This window comes from Pseudophryne corroboree, unplaced genomic scaffold (genome assembly GCF_028390025.1).
Source record: "Pseudophryne corroboree isolate aPseCor3 unplaced genomic scaffold, aPseCor3.hap2 scaffold_943, whole genome shotgun sequence".
Lineage (NCBI taxonomy): Eukaryota > Metazoa > Chordata > Amphibia > Anura > Myobatrachidae > Pseudophryne > Pseudophryne corroboree.
This window is the reverse complement of record NW_026970523.1, coordinates 71,938-99,144: the sequence shown is the minus strand read 5'-3', so window position 1 is coordinate 99,144 and position 27,207 is coordinate 71,938. Positions and strand designations below refer to the sequence as shown.

Below are 27,207 nucleotides of genomic sequence, written 5' to 3'. Positions count from 1 at the left end.
ACTAAGGAACGATCAGCACTAAAAATCTTGAGGGGGGATCCCTCCTTGACTATTAAACAAGCTGATAAAGGCGGTGGGATTGTGGTAATGGATACAGTGATGTACTTGGCGGAGGCCAATAGACAATTAAACAACGTCCACCTGTATTCAAGACTGACCCACAATCCCACCGCACAGTTTCAAAAGGAATTAAAAATCTTGCTAAATAGGGCAGTGGATTTAGGTGCTATATCCAGAGAAACTCAATGTTTTTTGTTTTCTGATAATCCGGTAATTCCCACGTATTATTGTCTTCCAAAAGTACATAAAACTTTAATTAACCCCCCGGGAAGACCCATTATTGCGGGGGTAGATTCATTGACCAGCAATTTATCTTTTTTTATAGACAGTTTTTTACAGGGTTATGTTGTCAAATTAAAATCACACATTAAGGACACTACACATTTTTTAAATTTAATTAAAAATATTAAATGGCAGTCAACTTATTGTTTTATCACATGTGATGTAGAATCATTATATTCTAACATTGAGCACCAGTTGGGGATTGAGGCAGTGGCATTTTATCTGTTAAGAGACCCTAATATAGGGGAAGAATTGCGGTGGTTGATTTTGGAGAGTATTAGATTTATACTCGAACATAATTATTTTATTTTTGATAAACGATATTATTTACAGACTAGGGGGACGGCCATGGGAACCAGGTTCGCTCCGAGTTTCGCCAACCTGTTTATGGGGCGGTTCGAGGAACAACATGTGTGGACCAGTGATCTCGGGGCGAGCCTGGTTCTTTATGGCCGTTTCATTGATGATTTATTTTTCATTTGGGAGGGGAGCACTGAATCAGCAGAAGAATTTGTTGCCAGTTTGAATTGCAATAATTATGGTTTGAAGTTTACGGGGTACTGCCACCCCACACAGGTCACTTTTTTGGATATAGCACTTAAGATCGAAAATGACATCATTATAACAAATACTTTTGTTAAGGAGGTAGATCAAAACCGATATTTACATTACAAAAGTAGTCATTTACAACGATGGAAGGATAATATACCGAAGGGCCAGTTCCTTCGGATAAAAAGGAATTGTTCCACCAAAGAAGGAGCAAGAGAACAAATGGAATCTCTCTATGGGGCGTTTCTTACGCAGGGGTATCCAATATCTGTTCTTGACCAGGCTTGGAAGGAGGTGGAAAATATGGAAAGAGACCATTTATTGGATACCACCAGCAAAAATACTAGAAAGAAAAATAACAAAATGACGGATAGGACAACAATGTTTGTAACTAAGTATAATACTAGTGCATACAAGATCAAGAGGATAATTAAGAAGAACTTTTCTATTCTCAAGTTGGATGAGATGTTGAACTCCAATGTAGTCCTTAGTGAACAGGTAATATTTCGGAAGTCAGATAGTCTGAAGTCCGCACTAGCTCCAAGTTTTTTTAGGAGACCTGGGGAAAAATCCATGGCTCCAGATGCCCAAGGGGGACAAATAGATACATGGATACCCAAACCGCCATTAGGGTTCCATAAGTGTGGTAGACTAAACTGTACAACATGCAAACACACAAAAAAGAAAACCACACAATTTGTCTCATCTGTATCGGGAGAGAAATTCAATATAAAAAGTTTTCTGAATTGTAGATCCATGTATGTTATCTACGTCTTACAGTGTGGTTGTGGAGCACAGTACGTGGGGCGCACCACTCGGGCACTTCACGTTAGGTTCATGGAGCATAAAAGACAGATAGATAAAAAAGTAGGAAACACCTACCTATACCGCCATATTTTGGAATGCAATGGAGGGAAAAGTGATAATCTACAAATCATGGCAATTGAACAAGTGGCGGTAACCAGTAGAGGAGGTGATAGGTATAAAAGGTTATGTAAGAAAGAGGCTTTCTGGATCTTTAGCCTAAAAACCTTGATCCCGCAGGGTCTGAATGATACGGTTGAGTTAAATAAAATCTAAGTTCAAATGTTTAATATTTATAATATAAATATTTGATTTTTATAAATATCATTCTTGACATATAATATATGGGGGGGTGGGATAGGATATGGTTCCTTATGATGCTGGATTAAGGAGATGGAGATAACAGGATTATGTATAACAATACGAAGGGGTGTAATTATGTATTTGAACCACAAGATGGCGTGTGGGGATCTAAATTATAAATTATAAAGTACAAATTATAATCAAAATTAGTCCCCTTTTATTTCCGAGTAATGATACTGTTGAGCAGTATATTTAATATATTTATCACCTGTGCTAATAAAATAGGATGTGTTGACTAGTATTAATATTGTTCTTAAATACGGTCATATTTGTACTGATGTTGTCAAATAAGACATGGATTACTTGTAATCATGATAAATTAATTATGATTAAACTAAGTGACGTAATCTTGTTGAGCAAATTGCATTAGAGTTCAGTATAATTGAATATGAAGTTGTAGATAATTATGTTTTAAAACGAGGCTTGATTCTGATATTGTTAATAAGAACGATGGATGCAACTTCCGGGTGTGATAATGAGGCTTGGATCGTGTGTTTTAACCAGCTAAAATGGCCGCTGGAGTCTATTTAAAGTTTGTAATGAGACTGAGGCTTGGAACGCACGTTTGAGTGCGCATGCGCGAATGGCCGCGGGAATTTCAAATAAGTGGGGCTATATAAAGTGTTCATTGGGATGATGGTCATTCGAACTGAGGAAGCCGCTGAACGCACTGGGAAGGCGGAGAAACGCATTTTCGAAGGACCTACTGGCAGTGACTATCACCTCCTGCTTGTTTTACACGATCACCGGCTTCTGGCTACGACAAAACAGCCAGTCCACCTGCAATTGCGGTTAGCCACCAGCAGAGGGAGCCGGAGCACTGTGGACGGATTCCCGTGGATATTGTCTCCAGATATTCTGCAGTAAATGGACAAGCACCAGCAGAGGGAGTCTTTCCAATTGGGACGGTCCTAAACAGACTGTTCTAAAGAGGTGAATGAAAAACTTATCGCCCATGGTAACTATCCATTCAAAGTGATATATGTGTGCACACATCTTTTTCGGGACATTAATTAATTAAGGACATACTCATGCAAGCAGTGTCCGTAAATGCCGAGCTCATTGGTCTATCATTAATCTATGTGGACATTTTGAAGTCAGCTTATTAAAATCCAAGCCTCAGAGAATAAACGTAATTAAGTATATACATTTGTGTATGTGGAGCATTTACATTAAAGGCATCCACTATACACAATATGCATTTTTATGTATGTCAATTTTGCTGCAGCAATATATGTTAATAAAATATGATTTATATGTTTTAAAATTTAATAGTAATTAGCCATTTTTTAATTATTTATTGATTATCTCCGATAAATGGTGGGGACAGCGCTACTGATTTCCTACAGAGGGTCACACCTGTGTGGGTAGTTTTTGTGTTTTTTTGTTCAATATAGGGATTGCAATTATCCCTGTATCAGGAGCAGCAGTCTCCGCCATTGTCTAAAATCTCCTTGATCCAGCGGGTACTGGCGCCGGAGAGTGTATACTTCTGTCCACACAAGGTTGGTGTGTGGGCGGTTGTGTACACATCCAGTATCATCTATCCCAAATCATACTTATTTTGCATAGGAGATACTATTGTCATGAAGATTGTTCTCCCAGGGTGAGGTTCATTCATTGCATTCTGGGTATGCTGACCCCTGTGATTTCCCCAAATGTGGGAAACTCGACTGCATTATTTGTGGTAGTGGTGGACTGTGTTTGTGCTTTCCTCTGGTCAGCTCTGGTAAAAGTCAGATTTCTTTGTCTCAGATCTTCCTCTAGCCTTGTTCTTCTTTTGAGAGTTCCCTTGTGCTGCCTCAGTTGGATCTCCTTCACTTGAAAGGTAGTGCCCGAGCAGCGACCCTCCCCAGCTCTAGCCCAACTCCTACTAACCTGCCAGGTGAGATACTATGATCATGAAGGTGCTTCTCCCAGGGCAAGGCTCACCCATTGCACTCTGGGTGTGCTGCCCCTTGCGATTTCCCCAAATGTGGGAAACTTGACTGCATAATTTGTGTTTCCCCTGGACGGCTCTCGTATAATTCAGATCTCTTTGTCTCAGGTCTCTCTCCAGCCTAGTATGCTGTCTGTTTCCACTTCTCTTTTCTTGAGCCCATCCCTTCTATAACCTTGTGCACTATCCTGACTTCTCCTCCCGTCTGCTTACTTTGTGCCTTCCAATGCACAATGCAAACTACAGGTAGTGCTGCAGGGCCCACACCCTTTTACTTGCCTTACAGAGCAGCTCTGGAGCTGTTACAGTACCCAGCTGCTGCAAGAAATCAGCTTGAATGCTGGGGCATTGGCCAACATGAGCCCCACACCGAAGGAGGGTGGGGGTGTTTATTGCGAACTAGGGGTCATCCAAGCGTCGCAAAAGGCCGCCATGCCCTGCATATCCCTTTTCTCTTTTCATAAGCAGACGAGGGATGAAGCCAACTTTGACCCACTGCTTGGATGACATCACTTGCTGCCTTTCCAATGAAGCAAGTTTAATTTAGTAATAGGTGAAAAACCATCCCTACAAAGGTGTTAATCAGATACTTGGCTTTGTGGACACTTTTCAGAGAACAAATTTGTTAGCATAAAAATAAAGCCAGAAAATGAAGAGCTGTTTAATCACTCAATTGGATTTTTCTGCAAGCGTATTTCTTTTTCTCTGCAACCCACTGCTAAGTTGTGCTTCCTAGCTGTTCTTTTATAAAATCACTTAATCAAATCTAACTCTGATTACATCAGAGAAGGCCAGGTACCCTACACCATAAGAGGGGGTTTGAAATTTTGACATGTCTACTTAAAGATCACCAAAATCTGATAACAAGGTAAATTACGTCCCTGGGTAGGATTGAACCACCAACCTTTTGGTTAATAACCGAACACGCTAACTGATTGCGCCACAGAGACACATTGCAAAAGCATATACTGACAAAGGCTAATAAGCATTCATCTAGAACGTTTCCTAGAAAAACTTTAAAAAGTCAATAATCTGGAGAGTTTTTGTAAGATGTTTCTTCCATCAACCAATGAAGAAACACATTGGTACTTTCCCATGATGAGTGAGTGCTTCAGGATCTCTTGCACTTACATGTGCAGCAGAGTACTGCAATGGAAGCATGCTGGGCCCATAACCCAGAGGTAGGCAGATTGAAACTATCCTCTGCTATATGCATTTTTTTTTTGTTAATTAAAGTAATCCAAAACTGGGATTGATATTTTTGCTCTTTTATTTTTACTTAAAGTACAATAACTTTTATTATTTTAATTTGTTTTAATAGTATATTGACAGTATTGTTTTCTTTCAAAAATCCACTTAATTTTCTTTACCCTATTATTCAAATGGTAATTGACAAAAACAAACTACATTGTCACCAGAAGAGCAATACAAAATGTACAAGTGATATATTAAAATCATCTTTCCAGCTTGAATTTCAATGATGCATTGGGGCAACGATTTTGTGAGAAACCTCTTCACCCTTAAATAAAGATTTTCTTAATTCCTTACCTGTGTGCTAATTAGATATCACCTTGTTTTCACATTAAACAGACTTCCACATGAGAAAGCAGCAAGGATGCAGTGGCGTTAATGTTTCCTGGTGTCAACCTGTATTATTTCAGTAGATATTGAAATGAGGATGCATCTTGCTGCCTTTCCAATGAAGCATGTTTAATTTAGTAATAGGTGAAAAACCATCCCTACAAAGGTGTTAATCAGATACTTGGCTTTGTGGACTCTTTTCAGAGAACAAATTTGTTAGCATAAAAATAAAGCCAGAAAATGAAGAGCTGTTTAATCACTCAATTGGATTTTTCTGCCAGCATATTTCTTTTTCTCTGCAACCCACTGCTAAATTGTGCTTCCTAGCTGTTTTTTTTATAAAATCACTTAATCAAATCTAACTGATTACATCAGAGTAGGCCAGGTACCCTACACCATAAGAGAGGGTTTGAAATTTTGACTTGTCTACTTAAATATCACCAAAATCTGATCACAAGGTCAATTACGTCCCTGGGTGGGATTGAACCACCAACTTTTTGGTTAATAGCCGTACACACTAACTGATTGCGCTACAGCGACACTTTGTGAAAGTACATACTGACAAAGGCTAATAAGCATTCATCTAGAACGTTTCCTAGAAAAACTTTAAATAGTCAATAATCTGGAGAGTTTTTGTAAGATGTTTCTTCCATCAACCAATGAAGAAACACATTGGTACTTTCCCATGATGAGTGAGTGCTTCAGGATCTCTTGCACTTACATGTGCAGCAGAGTACTGTAATGGAAGCATGCTGGGTCCATAACCCAGAGGTAGGCAGATTGAAATTATCCTCTGCTATATGCATTTTTTTTTTGTTAATTAAAGTAATCCAAAACTGGGATTGATATTTTTGCTCTTTTTATTTTACTTAAAGTACAATAACTTTTACCTTTTTAATTTGTTTTAATAGTATATAGACAGTATTGTTTTCTTTCAAAAATCCACTTAATTTTCTTTACCCGATTATTAAAATGGTAATTGACAAAAACAAACTACATTGTCACCAGAAGAGCAATACAAAATGTACAAGTGATATATTAAAATCATCTTTCCAGCTTGAATTTCAATGATGCATTGGGGCAACGATTTTGTGAGAAACATCTTACCCTTAAATAAAGATTTTCTTAATTCCTTACCTGTGTGCTAATTAGATATCACCTTGTTTTCACATTAAACAGACTTCCACATGAGAAAGCAGCAAGGATGCAGTGGCGTTAATGTTTCCTGGTGTCAACCTGTATTATTTCAGTAGATATTGAAATGAGGATGCATCTTGCTGCCTTTCCAATGAAGCAAGTTTAATTTAGTAATAGGTGAAAAACCATCCCTACAAAGATGTTAATCCGATACTTGGCTTTGTGGACACTTTTCAGAGAATAAATTAGTTAGCATAAAAATAAAGCCAGAAAATGAAGAGCTGTTTAATCACTCAATTGGATTTTTCTGCCAGCATATTTCATTTTCTCTGCAAACCACTGCTAAATTGTGCTTCCTAGCTGTTTTTTGATAAAATCACTTAATCAAATCTAACTCTGATTACATCAGAGTAGGCCAGGTACCCTACACCATAAGAGGGGGTTTGAAATTTTGACTTGTCTACTTAAAGATCACCAAAATCTGATGACAAGGTCAATAACATCCCTGGGTGGGATTGAACCACCAACCCTTTGGTTAATAACCAAACACACTAACCGATTGCACCACAGAGACACTTTGCAAAAGTACATACTGACAAAGGCTAATAAGCATTCATCTAGAACGTTTCCTAGAAAACTTTAAAAAGTCAATAATCTGGAGAGTTTTTGTAAGATGTTTCTTCCATCAACCAATGAAGAAACACATTGGTACTTTCCCATGATGAGTGAGTGCTTCAGAATCTCTTGCACTTACATGTGCAGCAGAGTACTGCAATGGAAGCATGCTGGGCCCCTTAACCCAGAGGTAGGCAGATTGAAACTATCCTCTGCTATATGCATTTTTTTTTTTGTTAATTAAAGTAATCCAAAACTGGGATTGATATTTTTGCTCTTTTATTTTTACTTAAAGTACAATAACTTTTACCATTTTAATTTGTTTTAATAGTATATTGACAGTATTGTTTTCTTTCAAAAATCCACTTAATTTTCTTTACCCTATTATTAAAATGGTAATTGACAAAAACAAACTACATTGTCACCAGAAGAGCAATACAAAATGTACAAGTGATATATTAAAAACATCTTTCCAGCTTGAATTTCAATGATGCATTGGGGCAACGATTTTGTGAGAAACATCTTCACCCTTAAATAAAGATTTTCTTAATTCCTTACCTGTGTGCTAATTAGATATCACCTTGTTTTCACATTAAACAGACTTCCACATGAGAAAGCAGCAAGGATGCAGTGGCGTTAATGTTTCCTGGTGTCAACCTGTATTATTTCCGTAGATATTGAAATGAGGATGCATCTTGCTGCCTTTCCAATAAAGCAAGTTTAATTTAGCAATAGGTGAAAAACCATCCCTACAAAGATGTTAATCAGATACTTGGCTTTGTGGACACTTTTCAGAGAACAAATTTGTTAGCATAAAAATAAAGCCAGAAAATGAAGAGCTGTTTAATCACTCAATTGGATTTTTTTGCCAGCATATTTCTTTTTCTCTGCAAACCGCTGCTAAATTGTGCTTCCTAGCTGTTTTTATAAAATCACTGAATCAAATCTAACTCTGATTACATCAGAGAAGGCCAGGTACCCTACACCATAACAGGGGTTTTTGAAATTTTGACTTGTCTACTTAAAGATCACCAAAATCTGATAACAAGGTCAATTACATCCCTGGGTGGGATTGAACCACCAACCTTTTGGTTAATAGCCGTACACACTAACTGATTGCGCCACAGCGACACTTTGCAAAAGTACATACTGACAAAGGCTAATAAGCATTCATCTAGAACGTTTCCTAGAAAAACTTTAAATAGTCAATAATCTGGAGAGTTTTTGTAAGATGTTTCTTCCATCAACCAATGAAGAAACACATTGGTACTTTCCCATGATGAGTGAGTACTTCAGGATCTCTTGCAATTACATGTGCAGCAGAGTACTGTAATGGAAGCATGCTGGGTCCATAGCCCAGAGGTAGGCAGATTGAAACTATCCTCTGCTATATGCGTTTTTTTTTGTTAATTAAAGTAATCCAAAACTGGGATTGATATTTTTGCTCTTTTATTTTTACTTAAAGTACAATAACTTTTACCATTTTCATTTGTTTTAATAGTATATTGACAGTATTGTTTTCTTTCAAAAATCCACTTAATTTTCTTTACCCGATTATTAAAATGGTAATTGACAAAAACAAACTACATTGTCACCAGAAGAGCAATACAAAATGTACAAGTGATATATTAAAATCATCTTTCCAGCTTGAATTTCAATGATGCATTGGGGCAACGATTTTGTGAGTAACATCTTCACCCTTAAATAAAGATTTTCTTAATTCCTTACCTGTGTGCTAATTAGATATCACCTTGTTTTCACATTAAACAGACTTCCACATGAGAAAGCAGCAAGGATGCAGTGGCGTTAATGTTTCCTGGTGTCAACCTGTATTATTTCAGTAGATATTCAAATGAGGATGCATCTTGCTGCCTTTCCAATGAAGCAAGTTTAATTTAGTAATAGGTGAAATACCATCCCTACAAAGGTGTTAATCAGAAACTTGGCTTTGTGGACACTTTTCAGAGAACAAATTTGTTAGCATAAAAATAAAGCCAGAAAATGAAGAGCTGTTTAATCACTCAATTGGATTTTTTTGCCAGCATATTTCTTTTTCTCAGCAACCCACTGCTAAATTGTGCTTCCTAGCTGTTTTTATAAATTCACTGAATCAAATCTAACTCTGATTACATCAGAGAAGGCCAGGTACCCTACACCATAAGAGGGGGTTTGCAATTTTGACTTGTCTACTTAAATATCACCAAAATCTGATCACAAGGTCAATCACGTCCCTGGGTGGGATTGAACCACCAACCTTTTGATTAATAGCTGAACACACTAACCGATTGCGCCACAGATACACTTTGCAAAAAGTAAATACTGACAAAGACTAATAAGCATTCATCTAGAACGTTTCCTAGAAAAACTTTAAAAAGTCAATAATCTGGAGAGTTTTTGTAAGATGTTTCTTCCAGCAACCAATGAAGAAACACATTGGTACTTTCGCATGATGAGTGAGTGCTTCAGGATCTCTTGCACTTACATGTGCAGCAGAGTACTGTAATGGAAGCATGCTGGGTCCATAACCCAGAGGTAGGCAGATTGAAACTATCCTTTGCTATATGCATTTTTTTTTGTTCATTAAAGTAATCCAAAACTGGGATTGATATTTTAGCTTTTATTTTTACTTAAAGTACAATAACTTTTACCATTTTAATTTGTTTTAATAGTATATTGACAGTATTGTTTTCTTTCAAAAATCCACTTAATTTTCTTTACCCTATTATTAAAATGGTAATTGACAAAAACAAACTACATTGTCACCAGAAGAGCAATACAAAATGTACAAGTGATATATTAAAATCATCTTTCCAGCTTGAATTTCAATGATGCATTGGGGCAACGATTTTGTGAGAAACATCTTCACCCTTAAATAAAGATTTTCTTAATTCCTTACCTGTGTGCTAATTAGATATCACCTTGTTTTCACATTAAACAGACTTCCACATGAGAAAGCAGCAAGGATGCAGTGGCGTTAATGTTTCCTGGTGTCAACCTGTATTATTTCAGTAGATATTGAAATGAGGATGCATCTTGCTGCCTTTCCAATGAAGCAAGTTTAATTTAGTAATAGGTGAAAAACCATCCCTACAAAGATGTTAATCAGATATTTGGCTTTGTGGACACTTTTCAGAGAACAAATTTGTTAGCATAAAAGTAAAGCCAGAAAATGAAGAGCTGTTTAATCACTCAATTGGATTTTTTTGCCAGCATATTTCTTTTTCTCTGCAAACCACTGCTAAATTGTGCTTCCTAGCTGTTTTTATAAAATCACTGAATCAAATCTAACTCTGATTACATCAGAGAAGGCCAGGTACCCTACACCATAAGAGGGGTTTTTGAAATTTTGACATGTCTACTTAAAGATCACCAAAATCTGATAACAAGGTCAATTACGTCCCTGGGTGGGATTGAACCACCAACCTTTTGGTTAATAGCCTTACACACTAACTGATTGCGCCACAGCGACACTTTGCAAAAGTACATACTGACAAAGGCTGATAAGCATTCATCTAGAACGTTTCCAAGAAAAACTTTAAATAGTCAATAATCTGGAGAGTTTTTGTAAGATGTTTCTTCCATCAACCAATGAAGAAACACATTGGTACTTTCCCATGATGAGTGAGTGCTTCAGGATCTCTTGCAATTACATGTGCAGCAGAGTACTGTAATGGAAGCATGCTGGGTCCATAGCCCAGAGGTAGGCAGATTGAAACTATCCTCTGCTATATGCATTTTTTTTTGTTAATTAAAGTAATCCAAAACTGGGATTGATATTTTTGCTCTTTTATTTTTACTTAAAGTACAATAACTTTTACCATTTTAATTTGTTTTAATAGTATATTGACAGTATTGTTTTCTTTCAAAAATCCACTTAATTTTCTTTACCCGATTATTAAAATGGTAATTGACAAAAATAAACTGATGAGGATACTACTGCAGTCTTTGTTTCGTCTGTACCCGCTGAAAGAGCAGCAAAAGGTGGAGATCTTGATGGGACAGTTGAAAGGGCTTGCACTTAGAGAGGTTACTTCCTGGCCTACTGAAGAGAAGAAGACTGTGGACCAGATCCTCAACAGGCTTGCTACCACATTTGACACAAGGACAGTGTCAGAACTTAAAATGCACTTCTTTGCTCGAAAGCAACAACCAGGAGAGTCACTACGGGGCTATGCCCTCAGCTTGCAGGAAGCACTCAGAGATGTTCAGCAAGCAGACCCTGAGCAAGTGCATGACAAAGAGAAAATGTTATTGGACCAGTTCACTGAAGGTGCAAGGGGCGAATTTGTAAAACTCAGCTGCGACTATTGAGATTGCAGAAGCCTGGAAGCACATTCCTGGATTTTAAAGAGGCTGCGATTAAAGTTCTAGGCTCCAGTCTTACTTCAGGGGCTGTTCCACAAGAGTCTATTCCAGAGATGCCACGGTATCAAGAGAATTCTGATGCCCAGGAGTCAAGTTTTAAAGGAGCTACTTACCCACCTACAGTAAAAGGAGTGACAGTGCCATGTTCAAAGACATGCATATTTGACTCTTCTAGTGAGTTACGAAGTCTGCTGGCTGAACTGACACGTGGTGTGACAGAGATGCGCAGAGACCTGCAGATTCTGAAGAGACAGCAGGCACTGCTCCATGAAGAAATGGAATGGTGCCAGGAGAGGAGACCACTGAACAGTTCCCAATGGGACCTACATAGAAGCAGGGAGACACTTTTTTCCAGCCACTTTGCCTCCCAAAGGCGACCCATTTTTCAAAGCTGTGAAGGAAGCGGACAAATTAAGAGAGAATTTGAGCAGCCAGATCATTTAAACTCCAAATTCATGTGGTTAACCCGTTATGTTAGCCAATGCCCGGTGGTTCAAGTTTGCATCAATGGAGTCTCAATGCCCGCTCTCTTAGACACTGGATCACAAGTGACCACAATACAAGCAACACAGTTTGAGCAGCATTGGACTGAGGAACAGATGTTTCCGTCAACTTCCACATTGATAAACCCGATTGCAAGCAATGGGCACTGCATCCCTTGCAAAGGATACTGGGAAGCTGAAATTCAAATCGGACGAACAGTGCTACCACAGCAAGGCTTCATCATCACCACTGCCCAAGATGATGGATTGCCTCCAGTGATAGTGGGCATGAATGTGTTGCGGAACTGCTGTGAGGAGCTCGTAGCAGCACTCCAAGGAGAGTTTCAAACTGACAAGCTCCAGGAGAAACAAGGCCTTCAACCTGGGATAGCCAAACAAAAGGGAAGAATGATAACAGAATTATCTGTAAGAGAGGAACATGAAAAAAATAAGGCTAGCCAAATAATGATAGAAATGCCCATCTCCAGTGTCCAGATTATCCGAAAGAATGCTTCAATGTTAGGCATGAATAATATAGCATCCAGTTCTAGAAACTGTGAGCAACCTATTCAAGGAACCAGTTTTGACCACCTGCAAGATAAAAGTCAGATGATAAGACACCTCAAAGCCTTACTGAAGATTGGGAAATACCTGACCAAGCGACAAAGGCAAGAATCCTCGCCAGAACTCCTGAAGTTGTTGAGACAGCGAGAAAGGCTGTTTGAAGAGAAAGGACAGTTGGTTCGATGTAGTGTGGATCCTAATACTCATTATAGGATCAGTCAACTTGTAATTCCAAGACAAAGTGCTTGTTATGTGCTTGAAGAATATCACGACAAGTCAGGTCACCCTGGGTGCAAAAGGATGGAAACAAGCATCTGGAAAAAGTTCTTTTGGGTTGAAATGAGGGAAGACATCAAGAGATGGTGCCGAAACTGTCCAACCTGTTCTGTAAGAAGAACCTTGCTGCCTCTTTCTCTCCAGAATCCATTGTCCCAAACCAGCTGTGATACTGAATCCCAAGATGGAATGGAAGAGGCTCATAAAATGTATTTACAGCAGACTAAGGTGGTTTGTCACCGACAAGGAGGCAAGAAGACTAGGGCTTGCAAAACAGAAAACCACCATAGTCAGCTGCAGTTTTGTACAGCATGTCCCAAAGACAGTTTAGAAAGAGTTCAATACTCATCCATGGCAGGGGGGTTGAGGTTTCCTAGACAAACTTTTCAAGACCATATACTGTCCAGATTTCAACCGATTGCTCCAGGAGCATGTGTTAATGTACTATAGCACAAAAGGAATTATACCTATCAGATACTGATGTTAAAAATGTTGATAAATGTTAATGTTTCAGACATAATCTGTGTTCACTAATGAATGTGACTGGATATAGTGAGAAGTTTATATAGGGATAAAACCAAAATGCGTGAGGACACGCATGTTTTGGGGGGGGCACGTGTGATATCCCATAACAACAAGGACATTTTTGACAACAGTGTAGTTGCCTGTGCCATTTTAAATAAAGTTTATTTAAAAGAAAATTGAACAGCAGTTTGAGAAGTCAGTTGGAGCCATGGTGAGGAAAGAGCTGGCGACGCCATTACGCAGAGATGAGCAGCTGAGAGAGGGGAGACAAATAAGCTGAAAATTGCATGAGAGAGTAAGCAGTAGTGCAAAATACAGCAGTGGAAGTGCAGCAATTAACAAGTAAGAACGCCATGACACTCTCAGCCAAGAGAGTGCACAGCAAGTGTCAGAGACAGGAGAGTATAAAGCCTTTATACCAATGCTGACTGGCCTACATCTGAGGGGAAACTGCCTCAGAAACATCTATTGACTGGGTGAGATAAATCCATATTTATACTGAAACCTACTCCACTGCAAAGGACATTATCCTATATTTACTATACCTATGCAGCGATTTACATGGGAAGCAGCTCCAGTTTGTTTTAAACAATCATCTTTACTACACAGAGCTACAATATTTTGTTCACAGCTAAAGGAGACAATAGCTGCATATAACTATGTAACAACATAACCGGGCCCCAACGTGCACATAGAGACTCCCTGCAGTGACACCAATGTTATCTGGGACTTAAATATTGTCTGCATAAGTTGATTTCTATTACTAAGCAACATAGTATTAATCTCAGATTTAGTTATATTACCATTTGTGTAATGACTTAAAGTGTATATGGTGTCTGTGTTTAAGTTGCTTGAATCAAATCTTTCCCTTCCCTACTGTAATCAGTTCCTTTTCTGAGTTATGTGGTAAACCATTTATTCTTTCATACAAAGCCCTGCCTGCCTTTCTTTGTGTCTGGGGAAACCTTGCCTCTCTGCCAGGAATAGAGAAGAGCTGCTGCTGAAGGAGGAATAGTCCATCAAGGTATCCCTGACCTGTTCCACATAGTTTACACACTTGTTATACCGGGGTGTTACATTGTGTGTGACTGACCTTAGGAAGAAACCGGAGCCTCCGCTGCAGTGACCCAGCAACCAGGGCACGGGAGTATACAGTGCCGCTGGGAGTGATGAAGCTGCAGTAAAGATGTCTATTAGACCTAGCCTGCTGCAGCCCTTGTAGATTCTCATAAAAAAAGTTCTTCTTTTCTTGTCAAAATTAATAGCTAAGAATAGGCTGCTTGAGGCAGGCCCCTGTTAAGTGGCCTGCTACTGAAGGCAACAACTACAAACTGAGCTCCCTGTTCATGGAAGCGGGGTTATAGAGGAGAATGCGCTGAGCATCTTGGGAACAGTCAAAAGCTTTGAGCCGGTTGGTGCCTCAGATCAAGATCCTACTCTACACCCCAATGTGAATCCTTGTGGAGTCCAGTGTACCCCACAGAAGAAATTAATGTGTCACACCCATTGGCAGCAACCTTAGAATAGCTGCTGATGGGCACAATTGAGAAAGGAAGGGGGGAGGGACATTTGAATCCAGCACATAGATGCAATTCAAATATGTAATTTGAACCTTCCTATTTTAAAATATAATGGATGAACCTCACCCTGTGAGAACAATCTTCATGATATAGAGATCTCATATGCAAAATAAGTATGAGTTGGGATAGGGCTGGGGAGGGTGGCTGCTCGGGCAGCCCCTCCCCCGTCAAGTTAAGGAGATTCAACTGAGGAAGCACAAGGGAACTCTCGTCTGGGGACAACAACTGCAGGGAGACCACATCTTTTCAGATGAACATGGGAGGGCGGAAGGCTGCCTAATACTGAAGCACCATCAAATATCAAACCATATGCAATAACTAGTACAAGCATTCCTGGGGGAAGGTCTGCAGGAGACGAATTTGCATACGGTGATGTCATCCAAGCAGTGGGCCAAAGTTGGCTGGAACCCTCATCTGCATATGAAAAGAGAAAAGGGTTATGCAGGGCATGGCGGCATTTTGCGGCGCTTGGATGACCCCTAGTTCGCATTAAACACCTCCACCCTCCTTCGGTGTGGGGCTCATGTTGACTATGCCCCAGCCCCTGAAGCATTCAAGCTGATTTCTTGCAGCAGCTGGGCACTGTAACAGCTCCAGAGCTGCTCTGTAAGGCAAATAAAAGGGTGTGGGCCCTGCAGCACTACCTGTAGTTCGCATTGTGCGTTGGAAGGCACAAAGTAAGCAGACGGGAGAAGTCAGGATAGTGCGCAAGGGCATAGAAGGGAGCGGCTCAAGAATAGAGAAGTGGAAACAGACAGCAAACTAGGCTGGAGAGAGACCTGAGACAAAGAGATCTGAATTATACGAGAGCCGACCAGGGGAAACACAAATTATGCAGTCAAGTTTCCCACATTTGGGGAAATCGCAGGGGCAGCACAGCCAGAGTGCAATGGGTGAGCCTTGCCCTGGGAGAAGCACCTTCAAGATCATAGTATCTCACCTGGCAGGTAAATAGGAGTTGGGCTAGAGCTGGGGAGGGTCGCTGCTCGGGCACCCCCCTGTCAAGTGAAGGAGATCCAACTGAGGCAGCACAATGGAACTCTCGAAAGAAGAACAAGGCTAGAGGAAGATCTGAGACAAAGAAATCTGACTTTTACCAGAGCTGTCCAGCGGAAAACACAAACACAGTCCCCCACTACCACAAATAATGCAGGCGAGTTTCCCACATTTGGGGAAATCACAGGGGTCAGCATACCCAGAATGCAATGAATGAACCTCACCCTGGGTGAACAATCTTCATGACCATGGTGTCTCCTATGCAAAATAAGTATGATTTGGGATAGGGCTGGGGAGGGCCGCTGCTCAGGCACATCTCTGTCAAGTAAAGGAAATTCAACTGAGGCAGCACAAGGGAACTCTCATCTGGGGACAACAACTGCAGGGAGAACACATATTTTCAGATGAACATGGGAGGGCAGAAGGCTGCCTAATACTGAAGCACCCCCAAACAACAAACCAAATGCAACAACTAGTGCAAGCATTCCTGGGGGAAGGCCTGCAGCAGATGGATTTGCATATGGTGATGTTATCCAAGCAGTGGGTCAAAGTTGGCTTCAACCCTCATCTGCATATGAAAAGAGAAAAGGGGCGTGCAGGGCATGGCGGCCTTTTGCGCTGCTTGGATGACCCCTAGATCGCATTAAACACCCCCACCCTCCTTTGGTGTGGGGCTCATGTTGGCCATGCCCCATCCCATGAAGCATTCAAGCTGATTTCTTGCAGCAGCTGGGCACTGTAACAGCTCCAGAGCTGCTCTGTAAGGCAAGTAAAAGGGTGTGGGCCCTGCAGCACTACCTGTAGTTTGCATTGTGCATTGGAAGGCACAAAGTAAGCAGACGGGAGGAGAAGTCAGGATAGTGCACAAGGGTATAGAAGGGAGGGGCTCAAGAAAAGAGAAGTGGAAACAGACAGCAAACTAGGCTGGAGAGAGACCTGAGACAAAGAGATCTGAATTATACGAGAGCCGACCAGGGGAAACACAAATTATGCAGTCAAGTTTCCCACATTTGGGGAAATTGCAGGGGCAGCACACCCAGAGTGCAATGGGTGAGCCTTGCCCTGGGAGAAGCACCTTCATGATCATAGTATCTCACCTGGCAGGTAAGTAGGAGTTGGGCTAGAGCTGGGGAGGGTCGCTGCTCGGGCACCCCCCTGTCAAGTGAAGGAGATCCAACTGAGGCAGCACAAAGGAACTCTCGAAAGAAGAACAAGGCTAGAGGAAGATCTGAGACAAAGAAATCTGACTTTTACCAGAGCTGACCAGAGGAAAGCACAAACACAGTCCACCACTACCACAAATAATGCAGTCGAGTTTCCCACATTTGGGGAAATCACAGGGGTCAGCATACCCAGAGTGCAATGAATGAACCGCACCCTGGGAGAACAATCTTCATAACAATGGTATCTCCTATGCAAAATAAGTATGATTTGGGATATGGCTGGGGAGGGCCGCTGCTCAGGCACATCTCTGTCAAGTAAAGGAGATTCAACTGAGGCAGCACAAGGGAACTCTCATCTGGGGACAACAACTGCAGGGAGAACACATATTTTCAGATGAACATGGGAGGGCAGAAGGCTGCCTAATACTGAAGCACCCCCAAACAACAAACCAAATGCAACAACTAGTGCAAGCATTCCTGGGGGAAGGCCTGCAGCAGATAGATTTGCATATGGTGATGTCATCCAAGCAGTGGGTCAAAGTTGGCTTCAACCCTCGTCTGCATATGAAAAGAGAAAAGGGGCGTGCAGGGCATGGTGGCCTTTTGCGGCACTTGGCTGACCCCTAGTTTGCATTAAACACCTCCACCCTCCTTCGGTGTGGGGCTCATGTTGGCTATGCCCCAGCCCCTGAAGCATTCAAGCTGATTTCTTGCAGCAGCTGGGCACTGTAACAGCTCCAGAGCTGCTCTGTAAGGCAAGTAAAAGGGTGTGGGCCCTGCAGCACTACCTGTAGTTCGCATTGTGCGTTGGAAGGCACAAAGTAAGCAGAAAGGAGGAGAAGTCAGGATAGTGCGCAAGGGCATAGAAGGGAGCGGCTCAAGAAAAGAGAAGTGGAAACAGACAGCAAACTAGGCTGGAGAGAGACCTGAGACAAAGAGATCTGAATTATACGAGAGCCGACCAGGGGAAACACAAATTATGCAGTCAAGCTTCCCACATTTGGGGAAATCAGAGTGCAATGGGTGAGCCTTGCCCTGGGAGAAGCACCTTCATGATCATAGTATCTCACCTGGCAGGTAAGTAGGAGTTGGGCTAGAGCTGGGGAGGGTCGCTGCTCGGGCACCCCCCTGTCAAGTGAAAGAGATCCAACTGAGGCAGCACAAGGAAACTCTCGAAAGAAGAACAAGGCTAGAGGAAGATCTGAGACAAATAAATCTGACTTTTACCAGAGCTGACCAGAGGAAAGCACAAACACAGTCCCCCACTACCACAAATAATGCAGTCGAGTTTCCCACATTTGGGGAAATCACAGGGGTCAGCATACCCAGAATGCAATGAATGAACCTCACCCTGGGAGAACAATCTTCATGACCATGGTATCTCCTATGCAAAATAAGTATGATTTGGGATAGGGCTGGGGAGGGCCGCTGCTCAGGCACATCTCTGTCAAGTAAAGGAGATTCAACTGAGGCAGCACAAGGGAACTCTCATCTGGGGACAACAACTGCAGGGAGAACACATATTTTCAGATGAACATGGGAGGGCAGAAGGCTGCCTAATACTGAAGCACCCCCAAACAACAAACCAAATGCAACAACTAGTGCAAGCATTCCTGGGGGAAGGCCTGCAGCAGATGGATTTGCATACGGTGATGTCATCCAAGCAGTGGGTCAAAGTTGGCTTCAACCCTCGTCTGCATATGAAAAGAGAAAAGGGGCGTGCAGGGCATGGCGGCCTTTTGCGGTGCTTGGATGACCCCTAGTTCACATTAAACACCTCCACCCTCCTTCGGTGTGGGGCTCATGTTGGCTGTGCCCCAGCCCCTGAAGCATTCAAGCTGATTTCTTGCAGTAGCTGGGCACTGTAACAGCTCCAGAGCTGCTCTGTACGGCAAGTAAAAGGGTGTGGGCCCTACAGCACTACCTGTAGTTTGCATTGTGCATTGGAAGGCACAAAGTAAGCAGACAGGAGGAGAAGTCAGGATAGTGCACAAGGGTATAAAAGGGAGGGGCTCATGAAAAAAGAAGTGGAAACAGACAGCAAACTAGGCTGGAGAGAGACCTGAGACAAAGAGATCTGAATTATACGAGAGCCGACCAGGGGAAACACAAATTATGCAGTCAAGCTTCCCACATTTGGGGAAATCGCAGGGGCACCACACCCAGAGTGCAATGGGTGAGCCTTGCCCTGGGAGAAGATCCTTCATGATCATAGTATCTCACCTGGCAAGTAAGTAGGAGTTGGGCTAGAGCTGGGGAGGGTCGCTGCTCGGGCACCCCCCTGTCAAGTTAAAGAGATCCAACTGAGGCAGCACAAGGGAACTCTCGAAAGAAGAACAAGGCTAGAGGAAGATCTGAGACAAAGAAATCTGACTTTTACCAGAGCTGTCCAGAGGAAAGCACAAACACAGTCCCCCACTACCACAAATAATGCAGTCGAGTTTCCCACATTTGGGGAAATCACAGGGGTCAGCATACCCAGAATGCAATGAATGAACCTCACCCTGGGAGAACAATCTTCATGACCATGGTATCGCCTATGCAAAATAAGTATGATTTGGGATAGGGTTGGGGAGGGCCGCTGCTCAGGCACATCTCTGTCAAGTAAAGGAGATTCAACTGAGGCAGCACAAGGGAACTCTCATCTGGGGACAACAACTGCAGGGAGAACACATATTTTCAGATAAACATGGGAGGGCAGAAGGCTGCCTAATACTGAAGCACCCCCAAACAACAAACCAAATGCAACAACTAGTACAAGCATTCCTGGGGGAAGGCCTGCAGCAGATGGATTTGCATATAGTGATGTCATCCAAGCAGTGGGTCAAAGTTGGCTTCAACCCTCGTCTGCATATGAAAAGAGAAAAGGGGCGTGCAGGGCATGGCGGCCTTTTGCGGCGCTTGGATGACCCCTAGTTCGCATTAAACACCTCCACCCTCCTTCGGTGTGGGGCTCATGTTGGCTATGCCCCAGCCCCTGAAGCATTCAAGCTGATTTCTTGCAGCAGCTGGGCACTGTAACAGCTCCAGAGCTGCTCTGAACGGCAAGTAAAAGGGTGTGGGCCCTGCAGCACTACCTGTAGTTTGCATTGTGCATTGGAAGGCACAAAGTAAGCAGACGGGAGAAGTCAGGATAGTGCGCAAGGGCATAGAAGGGAGCGGCTCAAGAAAAGAGAAGTTGAAACAGACAGCAAACTAGGCTGGAGAGAGACCTGAGACAAAGAGATCTGAATTATACGAGAGCCGACCAGGGGAAACACAAATTATGCAGTCAAGTTTCCCACATTTGGGGAAATCGCAGGAGCAGCACACCCAGAGTGCAATGGGTGAGCCTTGCCCTGGGAGAAGCACCTACATGATCATAGTATCTCACCTGCCAGGTAAGTAGAAGTTGGGCTAGAGCTGGGGAGGGTCGCTGCTCGGGTACCCCCCTGTCAAGTGAAGGAGATTCAACTGAGGCAGCACAAGGGAACTCTCGAAAGAAGAACAAGGCTAGAGGAAGATCTGAGACAAATAAATCTGACTTTTACCAGAGCTGACCAGAGGAAAGCACAAACACAGTCCCCCACTACCACAAATAATGCAGTCGAGTTTCCCACATTTGGGGAAATCACAGGGGTCAGCATACCCAGAATGCAATGAATGAACCTCACCCTGGGAGAACAATCTTCATGACCATGGTATCTCCTATGCAAAATAAGTATGATTTGGGATAGGGCTGGGGAGGGCCGCTGCTCAGGCACATCTCTGTCAAGTAAAGGAGATTCAATTGAGGCAGCACAAGGGAACTCTCATCTGGGGACAACAACTGCAGGGAGAACACATATTTTCAGATGAACATGGGAGGGCAGAAGGCTGCCTAATAATGAAGCACCCCCAAACAACAAACCAAATGCAACAACTAGTGCAAGCATTCCTGGGGGAAGGCCTGCAGCAGATGGATTTGCATACGGTGATGTCATCCAAGCAGTGGGTCAAAGTTGGCTTCAACCCTCGTCTGCATATGAAAAGAGAAAAGGGGCGTGCAGGGCATAGCGGCCTTTTGCGGCGCTTGGATGACCCCTAGTTCGCATTAAACACCTCCACCCTCCTTCGGTGTGGGGCTCATGTTGGCTATGCCCCAGCCCCTGAAGCATTCAAGCTGATTTCTTGCAGCAGCTGGGCACTGTAACAGCTCCAGAGCTGCTCTGTACGGCAAGTAAAAGGGTGTGGGCCCTGCAGCACTACCTGTAGTTTGCATTGTGCATTGGAAGGCACAAAATAAGCAGACAAGAGGAGAAGTCAGGATAGTGCACAAGGGTATAAAAGGGAGGGGCTCATGAAAAAAGAAGTGGAAACAGACAGCAAACTAGGCTGGAGAGAGACCTGAGACAAAGAGATCTGAATTATACGAGAGCCGACCAGGGGAAACACAAATTATGCAGTCAAGCTTCCCACATTTGGGGAAATCGCAGGGGCACCACACCCAGAGTGCAATGGGTGAGCCTTGCCCTGGGAGAAGCACCTTCATGATCATAGTATCTCACCTGGCAGGTAAGTAGGAGTTAGGCTAGAGCTGGGGAGGGTCGCTACTCGGGCACCCCCCTGTCAAGTGAAAGAGATCCAACTGAGGCAGCACAAGGGAACTCTCGAAAGAAGAACAAGGCTAGAGGAAGATCTGAGACAAATAAATCTGACTTTTACCAGAGCTGACTAGAGGAAAGCACAAACACAGTCCCCCACTACCACAAATAATGCAGTCGAGTTTCCCACATTTGGGGAAATCACAGGGGTCAGCATACCCAGAATGCAATGAATGAACCTCACCCTGGGAGAACAATCTTCATGACCATGGTATCGCCTATGCAAAATAAGTATGATTTGGGATAGGGCTGGGGAGGGCCGCTGCTCAGGCACATCTCTGTCAAGTAAAGGAGATTCAGCTGAGGCAGCACAAGGGAACTCTCATCTGGGGACAACAACTGCAGGGAGAACACATATTTTCAGATAAAAATCTTGGTCATGCTCTGGTTTCTCTTCAGAACGAACAAATCTTTCGCCTCTTACTAAAGATTTCCGTGGAGAGGAGCAAAACCGAGTTTTATCTCAATTTTTGCATGCCCCATCTTTTTGGGGTTTCTTTTACCGGTTTAAAGATAGAATGAGTGTGCTTTAATGTAAGCTCATTTGCATAGAAATGACAGTAAATGTTTATTTATGTTCAAACAGAACTTTCTTGACCATGCTACTTGCTTTAAAGATCTGGGAGCACATGGAATACAGTACAAACCATGCTTATAGCAAGGAGAAGCCAGGTGAGAAATCTGCTTTCTTTCAAATTGGGCGCTCACTTTGATCTGAATGAGGACTGCTGGCACAGCACTCAGGCGACAGGTGGAATCTTGGTCATGCTCTGGTTTCTCTTCAGAATGAACAAATCTTTCGCCTTTTATTAAAGATTATCCGTGGAGAGGAGCAAAACTGAGTTTTATCTCAATTTTTGCATGCCCCATATTATTGGGGTTTCTTTTATCAGTTTAAAGACAGAACAAGTGTGCTTTCTTGTTAGCTTTAATGTAAGTTTATTTGCATAACAATGACAATAAATGTCTGTTTCTTTTCAAGCAGAACTTTCTTGACCATACTAATTGCTTGAAAGATCTGGGAGCACATGGAAAAGAGTACAAACCATGTTTATAGCAAGGGGAAGCCTGGTGAGAAATCTGCTTTCTTTCTTTCAAATTGGGTGCTCACTTTGAGCTGAATGAGGACTGCTGGCATGGCACTCAGGCGACAGGTGGAATCTTGGTCATGCTCTGGTTTCTCTTCAGAACGAACAAATCTTTCGCCTTTTACTAAAGATTTCCGTGGAGAGGAGCAAAACTGAGTTTTATCTCAATTTTTGCATGCCCCATATCATACCTCCCAACTGTCCCGATTTTCGCGGGACAGTCCCGTTTTTTGGGGACTGTCCCGCTGTCCCACCTGCGGGCCGCAGTGTCCCGCGGTGGGTAGGACAGTTGGGAGGCTCTGTCTGTCGCTGCCCTGCTTAGCAGAGCAGAGGTGAATAGTCGCTGTGCGCACAGCGTCTATTCACTGAAGTCAGAGGGAGAGGTGGCATGCCAGCGGCTCACAGAGCGCTGGGCATGCCCCCTCAGTGCCGAAAACGGGGGCGTGACTCGCGATCGCGGGTCCTCCCGCGAAGCCATGCCCCTTTTTACTTAGGCCACGCCCTTTTTGGGAGCGCGTGCGACTTCGCCGCGCGTGTGTCCCTCTTTGCGAGCCGACAAAGTTGGGAGGTATGCCCATATTATTGGGGTTTCTTTTATCAGTTTAAAGACAGAACGAGTGTGCTTTCTGGTTAGCTTTAATGTAAGTTTATTTGCATAACAATGACAGTAAATGTTTGTTTCTTTTCAAACAGAACTTTCTTGACCATGCTACTTGCTTGAAAGATCTGGGAGCACATGGAAAACAGTACAAACCATGCAGTATCACAAGAGCCTTTATTTGATCTTTCATGAAGATAGAGCAGAATTGAGGACACGTCAACAATTTCTGCCGAAGGTGGTTCATCTTTCCACATGGTGCCTTTGGCCACTGACACCTTCGTTGAGTCAAAGTCTCTGGCTGTGGTCAGAACTTTGAAAATTTATGTCACCAGAACGGTTCAGATTAGGAAAACAGAGGCTCTGTTTGTCCTGTATGCTCCCAACAGGATTGGGTGTCCTGCTTCCATGTAGACCATTATGCGCTGGATCTGTGGTAAGATTCAGCATGCTCATTCCATGGCAGGATTGCCGTTACTGAATTAGGTGAAGACCCATTCTACTAGAAAGGTGGGTTCATCCTGGGCAGCTGGTCGGGGAATCTCGGCATTGCAACTTTGCCGAGCAGCTATTTAGTAAACACTTTTGCTAAGTTTTACAAGTTTGATACCTTGGCCGATGATAACTTCAAGTTGGGTAATTCGGTGCTGCAGAGTCGTACGCACTCTTCCACCCGTTCAAGAGCTTTGGTATAACCCCATGGTTCTTAATGTGACCCCAGCATCCTCTAGGTCGTATGAGAAAATAGGATTTTAATACCTACCGGTAAATCCTTTTCTCTTAGTCTGTAGAGGATGCTGGGCACCCGTCCCAGTCCATACTGTGTCTGCAGTTATTACTTGTGGTTATACACATGTTGTGTTATGGTTCTGGTCAGCTTTTTGCTGCAATTATTCATGCCGTTGGCTTGTGTTCTGTTGAATGCCACGTTCTGCGGCATGCTTAAGGTGTGAGCTGGTAAGATGCTCACCTTAGTTTAACAATAAATCCTTTCCTCGAAATGTCCGTCTCCATGGGCACAGTTCCTATAACTGGAGTCTGGAGGAGGGGCATAGAGGGAGGAGCCAGTTCACACCCTTTGATAGTCTTAAAGTGCCCATGTCTCTTGCGGATCCCGTCTATACCCCATGGTTCTTAATGTGACCCCAGCATCCTCTACGGACTAAGAGAAAAGGATGCCCTTGCGCACTATCCTGACTTCTCCTCCCGTCTGCTTACTTTGTGCCTTCCAACGCACAATGCAAACTACAGGTGGTGCTGCAGGGCCCACACCCTTTTACTTGCCTTACAGAACAGCTCTGGAGCTGTTACAGTGCCCAGCTGCTGCAAGAAATCAGCTTGAATGCTTCAGGGGATGGGGCATGGCCAACATGAGCCCCACACCAAAGGAGGGTGGGGGTGTTTAATGAGAACTAGGGGTCATCCAAGCACTGCAAAAGGCCGCCATGCCCTGCACGCCCCTTTTCTCTTTTAATGGCAGATGAGGGTTCCAGCCAACTTTGGCCCACTGCTTGAATAACATCACTGTATGCAAATCCGTCTGCTGCAGACCTTCCCCCAGGAAGGCTTGTACTAGATGTTGCATATGGTTTGATATTTGATGGTGCTTCAGTATTAGGCAGCCTTCCGCCCTCCCATGTTCATCTGAAAAGATGTGGTCTCCCTGCAGTTGTTGTCCCCAGACGAGAGTTCCCTTGTGCTTCCTCAGTTGAATCTCCTTAACTTGACGGGGGAGGGGCTGCCCGAGCAGCCACCCTCCCCAGCCCTATCCCAACTCATACTTATTTTGCATATGTGATCTCTTGATCATGAAGATTGTTCTCACAGGGTGAGGTTCATCCATTATATTTTAAAATAGGAAGGTACAAATTACATATTTGAATTGCATTTATGTGCTGGATTCAAATGTCCCCCCCCCCCCCTTCCTTTCTCAATTGTGCCCGTCAGCAGCTATTCTAAGGTTGCTGCCAATGGGTGTGACACATTAATTTCTTCTGTGGGGTACACTGGACTCCACAAGGATTCACATTGGGGTGTAGAGTAGGATCTTGATCTGAGGCACCAACCGGCTCAAAGCTTTTGACTGTTCCCAAGATGCTCAGTGCATTCTCCTCTATAACCCCGCTTCCATGAACAGGGAGCTCAGTTTGTAGTTGGTGCCTTCAGTAGCAGGCCACTTAACAGGGGCCTGCCTCAGGCAGCCTATTCTTAGCTATAAATTTTGACAAGAAAAGAAGAACTTGTTTTATGAGAATCTACAAGGGCTGCAGCAGGCTAGGTCTAATAGACATCTTTACTGCAGCTTCATCACTCCCAGCGGCGCTGTATACTCCCGTGCCCTGGTTGCTGGGTCACTGCAGCGGAGGGTCCGGTTTCATCCTAAGGTCAGTCACACACACACCACCCTTCCGGATCACGAGGCCGCTGATGAAGGGGAGCGTGGCCGTAGGGGGTGGACCGTGTGCGCACTGGCGTGGACACTGATTACTGGGCAGCCGCTCCACTAGCCACCAGGTACAGTTAAGGAGCACAGGTCTGGGGGTTTTTCTCCTATATTAACCCAATTTTGTACTGCCCGCAGCGCATTGTGATAGGTAATAGGGCCTGATTCAGGTTGGATTGCAATCACAATAAGCGATCCAACTGCAAAAATTGCTAAGAGCATACGCATGTGCCTGCATTTTCTGCGGCACCCCGCAGAGAATGCGATCGCCTCTGCCTGTCAATCGGGGCGGGGGGGGATAGGTGGGTCAGCAACACTCCATTTCCAAGTCAGGGATGGAGCGGTGCGGGGGCAAGGCTTCAAAATGGGGTCTGCAACGGAGTAGACACAGGGGGCGTGGTCACAGCGGCTGTATGACATCACATTCAGCCGCTGTGATCACAAAAATGGTGGCGGCTTCCTGCGCGCACATACAGTCTGCACCAGCAGGAGGCTACACCATTTTTTATGATCACGCTGAACTGCAGTGCGACTGCAATTACAGCATGGTCAAGAAGGGAGGCGTCATGCTGGGTGGCCATGCCCTTTCACTGTGCAGGAGCCAGCACCGCTCACACACTAGTCCCCGGGTGCAGCCCCCAACCCCCGGGACACCCGGAGCAACAAAATGTAGATTCAGGCCACCAGGCCACGCCCCTACCTATGAAACCATGCCTCCTTTTTACCATTGCGCTGCTTATCTGCGCGTACTGCATTACAATCTCCCTCGCCACCTCTCTGGGTGTCACCAGTGATAGTGACACCTCTGCCATGCTTGTAGCAGCTGGTCCTAAGATCTACGCCTCAAGCCCTGAGTGTTTGCCCTTGTGACTTGTTGATCATCATAGCGAAGCAGATGCTTACAGAAAACTGCAGGGGCTTAGATTGAAAATAAAAAAATTGATTGGTATAAGGTAGAGAGGAGCGGGTTCGGTTCTCCGAGAACCGAATTCCCCACGAACTCCACGTTGTTTACACTGGTCCGAGGCAGGCTCGGTTGTTCCCGCCTGACTCGCAAAACCTGAACAAGGGAAAATGTCATCATCCCGCTGTCGGATTCTCGCGAGATTCGGATTCCATATAAAGAGCTGCGCGTTGCCGCCATTTTTACTCGTGCATTGAAGAGAGAGCGGAAT

The 27,207-nt window shown here is 43.5% G+C and overlaps 16 non-coding genes across 16 annotated transcripts; 5 read left to right on the top strand and 11 right to left on the bottom strand.

The window, feature by feature from the left end:
- Positions 1-3,613: 3,613 nt before the first annotated feature.
- Positions 3,614-3,777, top strand: LOC135047921 (U1 spliceosomal RNA). Its single transcript, XR_010239890.1, has one exon. It is a non-coding gene; the product is annotated as a U1 spliceosomal RNA (small nuclear RNA).
- A 151-nt stretch (positions 3,778-3,928) lies between these two features.
- LOC135047818 (U1 spliceosomal RNA) lies at positions 3,929-4,092 on the top strand. The gene has a single exon (XR_010239802.1). It is a non-coding gene; the product is annotated as a U1 spliceosomal RNA (small nuclear RNA).
- An 11,822-nt stretch (positions 4,093-15,914) lies between these two features.
- LOC135047857 (U1 spliceosomal RNA) lies at positions 15,915-16,077 on the bottom strand. Its single transcript, XR_010239831.1, has one exon. It is a non-coding gene; the product is annotated as a U1 spliceosomal RNA (small nuclear RNA).
- Positions 16,078-16,229: 152 nt separating this feature from the next.
- On the bottom strand, positions 16,230-16,393 carry LOC135047812 (U1 spliceosomal RNA). The gene has a single exon (XR_010239796.1). It is a non-coding gene; the product is annotated as a U1 spliceosomal RNA (small nuclear RNA).
- A 674-nt stretch (positions 16,394-17,067) lies between these two features.
- On the bottom strand, positions 17,068-17,230 carry LOC135047820 (U1 spliceosomal RNA). Its single transcript, XR_010239804.1, has one exon. It is a non-coding gene; the product is annotated as a U1 spliceosomal RNA (small nuclear RNA).
- A 152-nt stretch (positions 17,231-17,382) lies between these two features.
- On the bottom strand, positions 17,383-17,546 carry LOC135047933 (U1 spliceosomal RNA). The gene has a single exon (XR_010239901.1). It is a non-coding gene; the product is annotated as a U1 spliceosomal RNA (small nuclear RNA).
- Positions 17,547-18,518: 972 nt separating this feature from the next.
- On the bottom strand, positions 18,519-18,682 carry LOC135047816 (U1 spliceosomal RNA). Its single transcript, XR_010239800.1, has one exon. It is a non-coding gene; the product is annotated as a U1 spliceosomal RNA (small nuclear RNA).
- A 674-nt stretch (positions 18,683-19,356) lies between these two features.
- LOC135047865 (U1 spliceosomal RNA) lies at positions 19,357-19,519 on the bottom strand. Its single transcript, XR_010239837.1, has one exon. It is a non-coding gene; the product is annotated as a U1 spliceosomal RNA (small nuclear RNA).
- Positions 19,520-19,671: 152 nt separating this feature from the next.
- LOC135047917 (U1 spliceosomal RNA) lies at positions 19,672-19,835 on the bottom strand. The gene has a single exon (XR_010239886.1). It is a non-coding gene; the product is annotated as a U1 spliceosomal RNA (small nuclear RNA).
- Positions 19,836-20,506: 671 nt separating this feature from the next.
- On the bottom strand, positions 20,507-20,669 carry LOC135047815 (U1 spliceosomal RNA). Its single transcript, XR_010239799.1, has one exon. It is a non-coding gene; the product is annotated as a U1 spliceosomal RNA (small nuclear RNA).
- Positions 20,670-20,821: 152 nt separating this feature from the next.
- Positions 20,822-20,985, bottom strand: LOC135047936 (U1 spliceosomal RNA). Its single transcript, XR_010239904.1, has one exon. It is a non-coding gene; the product is annotated as a U1 spliceosomal RNA (small nuclear RNA).
- A 674-nt stretch (positions 20,986-21,659) lies between these two features.
- Positions 21,660-21,822, bottom strand: LOC135047854 (U1 spliceosomal RNA). The gene has a single exon (XR_010239828.1). It is a non-coding gene; the product is annotated as a U1 spliceosomal RNA (small nuclear RNA).
- A 152-nt stretch (positions 21,823-21,974) lies between these two features.
- On the bottom strand, positions 21,975-22,138 carry LOC135047915 (U1 spliceosomal RNA). Its single transcript, XR_010239884.1, has one exon. It is a non-coding gene; the product is annotated as a U1 spliceosomal RNA (small nuclear RNA).
- A 144-nt stretch (positions 22,139-22,282) lies between these two features.
- LOC135047880 (U5 spliceosomal RNA) lies at positions 22,283-22,398 on the top strand. Its single transcript, XR_010239849.1, has one exon. It is a non-coding gene; the product is annotated as a U5 spliceosomal RNA (small nuclear RNA).
- A 270-nt stretch (positions 22,399-22,668) lies between these two features.
- Positions 22,669-22,785, top strand: LOC135047898 (U5 spliceosomal RNA). The gene has a single exon (XR_010239867.1). It is a non-coding gene; the product is annotated as a U5 spliceosomal RNA (small nuclear RNA).
- A 286-nt stretch (positions 22,786-23,071) lies between these two features.
- LOC135047897 (U5 spliceosomal RNA) lies at positions 23,072-23,184 on the top strand. Its single transcript, XR_010239866.1, has one exon. It is a non-coding gene; the product is annotated as a U5 spliceosomal RNA (small nuclear RNA).
- The last annotated feature ends 4,023 nt before the right edge of the window (positions 23,185-27,207 follow it).